Raw genomic sequence first — 12,105 nt, 5'->3', positions numbered from 1 at the left:
AGAGCCTTTGCCCAACACTAGAACAATGAAGGATGGATAAACAAGAGAGGAGAGGAAATGTTAAGCTTAGTTAGTTGTCTAATCATTCTGAGACATTTTGCCCTCTTTGCTTTGAGTTAGCTTCAAACACAGATGAAGCAAATTATACACTTGGGGTGGCCTGTTCTTGTATCTATTGGATAGGCTATATATATTTCATTGATTCCTTCTGTACATACTAGCAATTATGGAGCTGTGTCCCATAAGTTCCTGCGTTTTTCTCTCACCTGCAATTTTGAATTGCTTGGCTGTTTGATTTATTATTTTTTTTTTATTTTTGTTCATTATGCTCCCTTTATTGGAATTAAAAATACAGTGTACTCACTCCTTTGTGATGTCAAGCAAAAGACCCTTATCATGGGACAGAAAAAAACATTTCTAATTTTCTTCCTGGGTAACAAATCCATCTTAAAGGATCGCGGGAAATTTCCAGTTTAAAATTTACTGAATATATATTTTGATGCCTTGCATTGCAGCTGTTTTCCTTCCCATTCAGGGAAGAACTGACAGGACATGTTTGTGCTGCTCCTTCCTTGGTGACAAGGGGATCTTTACAATGATAAGCTATTTCCCTACCCACAAAAGACTTTGGGACAAGCAAAAAGGAAGGCTCAGGGTCGATTCATTTGCCCACACATAGTTGTCAACTGCCATTTGAGACGCCTAGGATATCCTGACTGGCCCCCAGCTGCTCTTGTAGAAGGGTTGAGGTCTTGCCCGAAGCCCTTTATTATATCTGCCAGCCTCCCTTGGATGTTTCGAATACCTAAGGGCATTTCAAATACAACCAGGTGCCTGTGTAGAGCTTAGATTCCTGGCCCAGGGATGCACCATCTACATTTGAGCCTCTCCATTTGAGTAAGAGGAATTTAAACCTGAGAGGTGACTTGGCCACAGAGCTTTGGCGGGGAGGATGGATCCTTTCACGCAAATCTGGGTGTTTGCAGTGTAAGATCGCGATGTGAGTCAGATTTCCTAGCTTTCAGTATAGTCAGTGAAAGTTTAGCAAATGGAGCCTGGAAAGTAATTAAACCTGGACTGAAGCAGACCCCGCTTTTTCAGGTGAAATAACCACCCCACTCTTCTGACTGTATTAAATCTATCTCTGTTGCCTGTCATGGCAGCATAGGCATGTAGCTCTCACGTAGACACACAGGTTAGATGAGAAAACCCCCCTATTCCCTCAGTTATTGAAAGAAAACACCATTAGGAGGGTGTAAGTACAAATCAGACAAAATTCAAAATACTGAATTTGATTGAGCTGTTTTCCTGGGCAGTTGTCCCAGTAGAAGAAAACAAGGCCTGAGTGCCTTTTCATGCCCAAACTGCTCAATAAAATCCCTTTAGACTTCTTCCTCCAAGAATTCTAGTTTTTCTGCAAAATTTCCAAGGCCAGCTTTTGCAAACAATTTTCTGAAACTGAGGCTTATCCTTGGGTAAATCTATATTGGAACATGGAGTGCTGAGAAAATAAAGTACGCTATCAATTTTGAGCATCAAGGCTGGAGAGCTTGTGCTTGGTAATTTACTGAGGTTCATTGTTTTTTCCATAGTTTGATGGCCTGACCAAAATCTCAGCCAAGGTCAGAATTTCAGCAGATTCTGCCACTTAAAGGCATTCCTTTTGAATAATAAAATTCTGCCACCTTAGGAAAGCAATCATAATTAAGAAAATCTTTGCTTGTATCACTTCCACTCCCTCATGATGCTCTCTCAGGGTGGATGCTTATAAGGAATATGTTCCTATCCTGATACACCTTTCTGTATTTTGTCTGCCTGCTGCTATAAAAGAAGCATATAAGGCCACAGGGAGAGCATTTCTCTGGTTGAAGAACCTAAAATATCCTGGTTTGGCTCCAGCAAATGTGAAAACTGAAGACAGGCTTGCACAAAAGCTGTGCAGAAAAGCCTTCTGGAAACATAGAGTGGCTCAAGCATAGACGTGCAGCATTCAAGTTGATAGAATAACTCCAAATGTCAGTGGTTAAGAGCATTTAGGGTTTTCCCTGTATGCTTTTTATTCTGGTTCTTGTCAATCTGCTTTTCACACGTCTGTAATAAATGATTTCCCTCCTCCAGCTTCTTTCCAATCTATTCTTTGTCTCCTATTTCCATCTATTTCCCTATTTCATTCCACTTTGCACTCTTCACCTCTTTAACCTCTTCTTCATCAGTCAGATCCCTTCCTGTGTCTATACCCCATGCAGGCAGTTCTGACCTTATTACATGTGGTCTCTCTGCCATCCTTCTTACACTGTTATAGGAAGCAGTCTCCAGCAAGAATTTTAATGAAAACCACTCTCAATAAAGTATTTCCTTCAGAATTTTCCTTTGAAAAAAATGTAAACCCGAAGATTTTACACTGAAGTTCATACTGGAGCAATGGCATATCACCTAGGTTCTTAATAGGATAAAAGGAAAAGAATGAACTTTGGGGAAAATCCTGATTTCTACGTCTGTCTGAGCTGTTAAAATAAAGCCAAACGTTGTACTGTATTTGGTCATTTCAAGTATTTCAGTTGTTGTCAGAATGCCATTGGAAAGGGGCAACAAAATTAAAGTCCTATATACCATAATGGTGGCTAACTGTTAAACTTCTTTGCTGCTGAAGTTAATTGGTAATAACACTTCTGATCTTACCTATGCACCTGTTTAAATAGATTTCAGTTTTCATATTGGAGTCCACTACTGTCATTTTCAGAATGAAAGGTGAAAAACTATCCCGTATCTATTGATCTGAAATACAGAAAAAGAGAGAGAAGAAGAATGATATATACACTCCCAGCCTGCATTATTTTTCATCTCTGGTGCTGATAAAGCAAGCACTCATTTTAGTGACAAATCAGCATTAAAGTGGGATGAATGGACTCAGACATTAAAACAAAGCCAGCACGAGACCTTCTAAAAATAAAAACTCCTCCGCAGACTCTCCTAGACTGCAGGGTATATGGGGATTTCTATTAAGTGCTGAGACTTTACTTCAAATGCATGTCATACTTGGAGAATTTCTCATTGTATGAACTGGGGCATAGCTTATTACAGATAAAGAAGAAAAATGAAATGACTAGCTTGCCCAGTAGGGAGAACACTAACTTAGAAGTCAGCAGTCTTGGATGCTCTTATCAGCTCTGTGACTTTCAGCCCATCCTCATCCCACCGGTCCCCAAGTGCGTACCGCCACAGCTTAGCTGCCTTCGCTTGCAGCTGCAGTGAGCAGAAAGGAGTGGACCCCTCTAGGGACCGGTTCAGACATTACTGGACCAGGTTGGATGGTGGAGGTGCCCACCTGGTTCTCATGTTTTCCTCTTCTGCGATAGATGAGTGCAAAATCCCTGGTACCGATTAATTTTCTAACACAGGCATCACATGACTACTTAAATCGGTGTAATGCAAATATAACATTTTAGTTAGGAAAAAAAAAATATCAGCTGAATTTATGCATCATACATCTATTGTCTTTTGCTGAATTTGTACAGAGGGAGAACGAAGCCTTGCTGTTTCTGGAGGAACATTGCACTTTTTTTTTTCTCAGTGGAGGTCTCAGTCCAACTTGTTCAGCAAGATTTTTGCTAATTATTTTGCTAACTTCTCCTAGATTTCATCACTTTTTGTGCACTGAATGTGCCTGAAAAATGACTCCATCATTACACCAGCCCAGCCTTTGTGCCTGATCTGTCCTCCCCCCAGTAGCAACTTGACTCTTCTCCCTATGCTTCATGCCAGCACTCTCCTACCAAAGCTGTCAGTGTCCCATTTGATCTGTGATAAATACGAACTGCTCCCAACTCCATTTGCCTAGGGGATATCAGCTCTATCTGCCACATTTAAAAATTATCATCCCTGTTGTTAAGAAAAACAACAACTCAAAACACTACCCTTGACTTTACTCATTACTTACGGACTGAAATTTCCCCATCTGTCTTTTCTCAGTTGTGTTCTCAAGAAAGAAATCCTATCTTCTGTTTCCTCCTTCCCCAGTGATCCTATCCTCATCCACTATGACAGCATATCTCAGTGTTACTACTCATCTCTAGGTAGTTCCTTGCTCCTAGCTGCAGGTCTTTTTATTTCTGCCACTCAGCATACCTAATGGTTTTTTATGCCTTTAAAAAAGAGCCCTTTAGCTCGCTTTTCCACCTAACCATCCTCCATCAAACGTTTCTTTTTCATTTCACTTCTTTCCAAGATTTTATTTTTTCTTCTTCCTCCTCTGTAAAAGAATTTAGTTCTTCATCCCGGTGTATTAAATAATACATTTGCTGAGATATATAATGGCAAATTTCAATTCTCCAACACCATAGGTCTCTGTCTTTCTCACTTGATTCTTTAAGTCTCCAAAGACTGTAAACTGTAACTTTCTTCCCAGCTAAAAACTTGAGGCTCTGAACCCATTAGCAAGCCTCTTTAACTCAAATCCGTGCTCACAAGGCCTGGGATCCTGAGGCCTATGACTCTGCATTAGTCTTCTGAACCCTTGAGTTCTTGTCTCATTAAATTTATTGATCGCTGTCACACACATATTACTAATGTGTTGTTCTACTTTGATCCAACTTCTACTGGGCATCCTCACTTCACGTGTTCATCACTTCCTGGCATGACAAAATCTGGTGGTTTCTTCCACGACATATTCAGATGCCTGTCCTGCTCTGAAGGGCTGGGGGCCAGGGAAGGGCACGCAGCAGGCTGGAGGACATGAGGCAGGAGCACACGTGTAGCCCCCTTGGGTTACTGTCCCGTACTGCCCCAGAATATAAACCGCATCCATCAGCTCCAATAAATTTTCATCTTTGAGTACATGAAGGACTGATCTTCCAGACACAGATCACCTCATCTCCCATGGCTCAGGCGGCATGTCCTATATTCCTCAGTCTCCTGACTCAGGACCCCTCCGTTTTTGTGCCTGCAATATGCAGAGGAAGAGGGAAAGGCATGAGATGGAGGAGCCATGATTCTTCCTGTACCAGTACAGGAAAAAGCAATCCCAAAGCAAAGCCAACAGGCAAAGCTCAAGACTCCATCTCCTAGGAAGTCTAATTCTCTGCCAATACAGGCTTGAAGCAGGTGAGAGACTGGCCCTTTGAAATTTAAAATTACAGCTCAGCATCCTCTTAGATGGAGGGGCAAAGGGGATTAAAAACTTATCCTGACAATGAGCAAAATAATGCTTCCTTTACCCTTTCCTCCTTGGGTTTAGTTCTTTCATCGGGAACGTCAACAACTCTGGTTTCAACCATTGCATGTCATTTCAGGCTGCAGATTCCTGCAGCCAGCCGCTCCACACCATCTGGGACCCACCTCTTGAAAGTGGAAGGGGGTCTGAAGCCTCTGCAGCCAACACCAGAGCTGCAGAGAGCACAGCAGCTGCCCTGCTTGCCTCTGTAACGCCTCACGAGCCTTCAGGTATGCAGCAGTTGCCACCGCGCTCCCTGCCAGGAAACACAATTATCTTCCCAAAGAAGCCAAGAGGAAGGCTTGCACCGCATTTCTTGAACTCGGGCGCAGAGATTCACCCAAGTAGAAAGGAATGGCAAGATGCATTTAACCTCATTAGTTTCAGTAGGGCTGACTTTGTGCAATCTATCAGTGTACAGATACATTAGGGGAACTAAACTATTTCCACATCTCATTTACATAACGGATGGGATGTGAAATGAGTCCTATGGAAGAGAAGCACCCTGGAGGCACTAAAGTTTATCACAATATGTAAGAGTTCTTTTAGATCATTGCATTAAATTTCCACTAACAAGATAACAAATTAATTGTCTGTATTACTGTACTAACCCAAAGCGGATAAAGTGTATGATTTCAGCAGAGGAAGGCAGCTGTTTAAGACAGCTTGGTGGTTATAGGAGGAGGCAGAAGAGATTAGTATGTCTCCCAGCATTTACGTGCCACGATGCCAGCCCTCCTCCTGCCCCTTTAAGAAATCTGGCTCTTCTCTAATCTGATGTTGGACTTGAGCTTTATTAGTGAAGTGGGGGAGAATGAGTAAATCAACTGTATCAGACAAGCCTCAGGACATCTGGAAATTGATCATTCTGCAGAAATAAGCACTCTGTGTTTATTAGCTGGGAGTTCATGACTATCACTTCTCTTTATCCAATTCCTAAGAGATTTCAAAGCTATCATCATAGCATTAGCTCTTCTGACTGTGCTACTGCAGATAAAGATCAGAAGATCTATCTAATGATGGTTTTCTCAGTCTCCCTCTTTCTTTCTCTAAAGCTATCCTGATTTAAGAAAAAAAAAAAAAGAAAAAAGAAAAAAAAAAGAAGTGGGAAAATAGCTGGAATGAAATAAAGCAGTTTCCACAATGTCTTAACTTTTTGCCTGTTGGCAATGAAAGCAATTTTAATTTTTTTTTTTTTTTTTTTCAGCAAGAACTGGGTTTTATTCAGGAGACACATCCTGCAGAATAGAAAATCCCACATAGAAGAGGTGGAATTTGAAGTTTCTAATGTGGTAGTGGAAAAGGGAGGAAGATAAAAGGACCTAAAGCCATAAAGCAGTGCTGTACATTGAAAGTACAGTTATTTTTAAATGATAATACATGTCAAATAGAAACCAGGGAAATGAATTCCATAAGTTAGAAAGGTAATAATATTACTTTAAGAAGAATAATTACTTTCCTTAACTACATTTATCACATCGTAATTCAGTTCTCCGTTCTGGAATATGATGCAATGCCAAACTTTTGACTGATTTATTTAAAATTGGCCTTAAGAAAAGATTCACCCAGATACAAGGTTTTTTCTGGTCCTTTATTCAACACAGAGGAGTTATCAAAATGCCAATACTATGACTAACTTAATGTTTAGATGTACATTCCCTTACAGCTGCATTGCGTAGCTGCATTATGCAAAGATACTGGAAGAAAAATCATCTGTATGAGTTTTTCTATAACAATGGTCAGATGCATAAACAACTCAAGTACAGCTGTGGATTTCCAGAAATCTGTGGGGAGGACGAAATACAATGTAAAGAACTCTTTAAAGAAAAATCTTCCCTGGCAGAAGCTTCACCAAGATCAATTTTTATCAGCTGATTTTCTCTGTTTTCCAATGGAAAAAGTAATATTTATTATCTCTTTCAAAGTGGCACTTAAGAGTTCCAGCCTGGGTGTGTGTTGTGCTTTATTGTGCAAATTGGAGAAAGAAAGGTGGATGTTGTCCAAGAACCCTTCCATATAAGTGCAAGATGACAGAAAACAGATGAATGCAATAAGCAGAGTGAGTGTGATTTAACAGTAAAGCAAGGATAGCTAATTAATTTGTTTGTACAGAGCCTAGCACAATTCAGATAGACCACATTACTTGCAACATAAGTACTTAGGAACAACAATAATGACTAGGCTTTTAAAATTAATGTATTAATTATCAGTCAGAGCTCATAAGTTGCTTAGCCAGTGAATGAAGAATGCCGTAAATCTTTAACAAAAGGACAGTTTCACATCAGTGTTGTGCTCCCTGATACAGGCTTTCTGCCACTCTGCCCTGAACTAGAATAGTGCTTCTCCCAATTCATCCTTTCACTTAAGATCATCATGATTCCTTATTTTAATAATTCCATTACTGTTGTAGGTTATTGATAATCTCCTTCACATCTGCCCTTGCTTTTGAAGCTGTCCTTTCCCTTTGCCCTTCCTCATTAAAGAAATAATGATTGATTTCCTCCCTGCTTTGCTGCCTATTGCTCACTTGCATACACACATAGGACTCAGAAAAGTTAAGGTATGGGTCTTTCAAGGGATGAAGCAGCCTCTAATTAAGGTATGCATCTTTTGTGGGATGCAGCGGGATCTAATTCAGAGGTTATGTGCAAAGATCAACAGACCAGCGATAAATAAGGTCTGAATCAGACTACCTCTATACATCACCTCGTTCTCCCTCTGGAGCAGTCACAAAGGATAAAATACAGTGGAATTATGGATGTGTGTGTGTGAATTTTAAACCCTGGCCCTCCTGTGATAGTGTCGCAGACGATTTAATTTCATTTGAATCAAAGGTGGGTTGAACTGGGGGGTTCTCTTAGATAAAGCCTTCTGAACAGAGTGCCCCAAACGGGAAGAAAAAGTCTACACAAGGTGATGATACTACACTAGTGGGTCCGTCCGCTCCAGGGATAGACCTCCCAGTCCTGCAGCGTGAATCACACACTGTGAGCAAATCGCTGCACCTCTGTGGTTTTCCAGTGGTGCCTCTGGGTCTCCGTTTGCACTTTGGTATCTGTGAAAGAAACCTGATGGTTCTTCGTCACTGGCTGCTCCAGATCCATAAATTACTTCTGGTCCTCAATTTAGAATGAGAATTTCAGTGAGGTGAGTGATATAGGCTGAAGAAACCAACTGCCTAAAACAAAAGACAGATGGCTGAACCCATGATTCACTGGTGATGAGCTGCAATTGGGCCACATAGACTTTGAAGTAATTCATTACATTTGTATCTCTTCTGCAGGGGGAGGATTTTCCTCTATGATTTGTATGACCTTGCTAAACCCAGATAGGTGGTAATTGAGCAGCAACTACTTCTTCAGAAGAAACAGAATAAAAATATTGAAAATATTGACTCACCCCAAAGGCAGTAAGCAGCACTTTGGTCTTTGACCTTTAAGCATCCTAGGGTAGTCAATAACCTGGCTGTTAGATGCTGTGCCTGCCACTGATTTTGATTTGGGAGTAGTTTAACCTTGAACCAAGATCCAAGTAACCACGGCAACAGGAAGTCGGTCTCTCCATCCAAGGAGTGGGAATCCATAAATCAAGGTCCCTAATGCAAACACTGTGTGCAGGTAGAGATTTGAGAGGATAAGTGGTTTGTGAGGGATTACCTTTGAAAAAATGAATGACTGTCCCTTGATATGTTGAAGCACAGCTTCACAGAGACTTTTTTTTTTTTTTTTTATCAATAGAGGTCAACAGGTTACAGCTGCATGTTTTCATACAGCTCTTTATATAGGCCCTTCAGTTTAATTAGAACCAGATGTTGAATTTATGAGTTTGTTAGCATTATTATGTACCATATGCACATGCATATATGTGCATGTGTATTGATACATACACCCACACATGTACATTTATTGCACACAAACTGCATTCATGAATTAATAATGTTGAGGCTCAAACTTGAGAACTATGGAGCAGTGAAACCTCAGTTTTGCATATGCACAGTTCTATAGTGCTCTGATCTCATAGGCATAACTACCTAGTCAAATATCCCAGCTATTCTAGGGGATGCTGCTTTATTCGATATATAATGCTCACCTAATGAACAGCTATTTGGTAGCTGGATTTTCCTCTCGTTATTCAGTGTGTGACATTATGCCTCATTTATTCCACATTTCTAAGCCTTGGTATGAATAGATGAATGTTTCATGAATGTTGATAATTTTATTTTCGCAGCACTGCTTTTGAGATGAGGGGTATATTATTGTTCTCATTTGCAACAGAGAAGTTGAGCAGAGAGGGGCTGAAGTTGAATGGATAGAATCTGAGGTGCTTAATACTGGATTTGAGGCTCTGGAAGGACATGTGGTCTAACAGGCAGAGACTCTTCTGCATATCTCCCTCGAGCAAGACATGACCAGTAATTCTGTCTCGGTCCTGAATATTCTTTCTTTCAGACCCATTCTCCTCCATTAAGTCCACAGGTTGATACCAGGTCACAGGTTCACCAGGACTCCTATCCCAGAGTGGATCATTCTGTAGACCTGTCTTTCAGATGCCACAGTCCAGCTGTGCCTGAGTCTGCTGGAGATTTCTTCCACAGTTTCTGAGACAATCCATAGGTCTTTTGATTTTTCTCATTTCATGCACAAGGCACAAAGGTAGGGACTATTCATAGGAGATCCAAGCTGCAAATACAAGGGAATGTTGGTTGGCATTTGCAGAGGCTGAGCACAGCCAACAGACAGAGAAGTGTGCAGCAGTTTCTGGCTCTGCTTTGAGATCTTGATCTCCTGGGGAAGAATGAGGAAAAGGCTGAGGTATTTAATGTCTTATTTTCCTCAGACCTTAATAATAAGACCAGTTGTTCCAAGGTACCCAGCCCCCTGAGCTGGAAGACAGGGACAGGGAACAGAATGAAGCCTCCAGAATCCAAGGGGAAATGGTCATAGACTCATAGAATCATAAAATTATTTAGGTTGGAAAAGACCTTTAAGGTCAGCAAGTCCAACTGTTAACTCAGGACTACCAAGCCCACCACTAGACCATGTTCCTAAGCACCACATCTATGTGTTTTTTAAGCACTTCCATGGATGGTGACTCCACCACCTCCCTGGGCAGCCTGGTCCAATGCTTGACAACCCTTTATATTTAACATGTTAATTAACAACCAGGGTGAGGGTAGAAAACACACTCAAAAAATCTGGAGAAGGTACAAAACTGGGAGGAGTGGATGATATGCCAGCAGGTCATAATGCCATCCAGAGGGACTTCAACAGGCTGGAGAAATGGGCTGACAGAAACCTCATGAAGTTTAATATGGGCAAATGCTGCAAAGTCCTGCACCTGGGGAGTAATAACCCATACCAGTACCAACTGGGGGCTAACCAGCTGGAAAGCAGCTTGGCAGAAAAAGGCCCTGGGGTTCATGGTGGACACCAAGGTGACCATGATCCAGCAGTGTCCACTTGCAGCAAAGAAAGCCAACAGCTTCTTGGGCTGCATTAGGAGAAAAATTGCCAGCAAATAAGGGAGGCGATCCTTATCATTTATTTGGAACTGGTGAGGCCACATCTGGTATGCTGTGTCCAGTTCTGAGCTCCTCAGCACAGTAGAGACATGGACATATGGAAGAGAGTCCAACAAAAGGCCACAAAGATAATTAAGGATCTGGAGCACCTGTCCTATGAGGAAAGAATGTGAGAGCTGGGACTGTTCAGCCTGGACAAAAGAAGGCTTGGGGGAACCTTATTTATGTGTACAAATGTTTAATGGGGAAGAGGAAAGAAGATGGAGTCAGACTCTCCTCAGTGGTGCCCGGTGACAGGACAAGAAGTGGTGGGCACAAACTGAAACACAGCGGGTTATGTCTGAACATTTTTTTGACTGAGGTGAACAGATTGCACAGAGAGATTATAGAGTCTCTCCCCTTGGAGATATTCAAAACCAACCAGGCATGGCCCAGGGTAACCTTCTCTAGCTGACCCTGCTTGAGCAGGATGGGATAGACAAGGTGATCTCAAAAGGAGCCTTCCAACCTCAGCTGCTCTGTGATCTTTTGGAATCTTCATGTAAATTAATAGCCAAAATCTGACGCATTTTGTCTGAGGCCCATGTGCAGGCTGAGATTTGAAAAGAGAAGGCATTTATGAAGGATTACCTTGGAAAAATGAATGGCTGTGCAGGGTGCGTTGAAGCCCAGCACCACAGAGACTGGGAGAGGTTTCCATAATTTGGCAAAGACCCAACAGAAAGTCCTTACATTAGCAGACTTTTCTCTGGTCTCATGAGAGCTGGGCAACTAGATTTTTACAAAGCAGCAACTGCTAGGATTTTTCTAAAATGGGGAAAAAAAACCCTCCCAGTCTTATTGTAAAAAGTGACTGAGGCATTTCAGCTGCCTTTTCGCTTGGTAAATTTATATACTTACAGTTATATATGTAATAAGTATACACACACATGAACTCGCACAAATATTACATGGGAATGGGTGGATACACAGTCAGGTGGATTAGGCAGATCTAGTAAGTAAAATTTCAATCCCAGCAGTTTAATTTGACACATTTACAAGCAAACAAAATGGTTTCAAACCATAAGAGAGTTTGAGAAATATTGTTAAGGGGGGGAATCTACCAGCCCTGAGTGCATAACTGTTATTTTCCTGTACTATCTGACCTCTTCGGTATATTTCTACCACTCATTTATGCTGCATTGTAATCCCTAGGTAGAAAAATATATGACAAAGTGCTTTTTTTAAAAAAACTCCAATCTCTTTGATGAGCTGTAAGGTAAATTTTCATTAGGAAGCGAATTCCTAAAAAATAAGTATAAGCGTAATGTGCTTCAGACAGGGAATTACATATTGAGGCTGTTCCTGTTGCCTGCTCCTTACTCAGATGAAACAC

At 41.3% G+C, this 12,105-nt stretch overlaps 1 protein-coding gene across 6 annotated transcripts in view; it reads left to right on the top strand.

The window, feature by feature from the left end:
• SETBP1 (SET binding protein 1) overlaps positions 1-12,105 on the top strand; it is a 264,044-nt gene that overhangs the window by 240,091 nt on the left and 11,848 nt on the right. The window lies entirely within an intron of this gene.

This window comes from Falco punctatus (assembly GCF_963210335.1).
Source record: "Falco punctatus genome assembly, chromosome: Z".
NCBI classification, from domain to species: domain Eukaryota; kingdom Metazoa; phylum Chordata; class Aves; order Falconiformes; family Falconidae; genus Falco; species Falco punctatus.
This window is presented reverse-complemented; position numbering and strand designations above follow the sequence as displayed.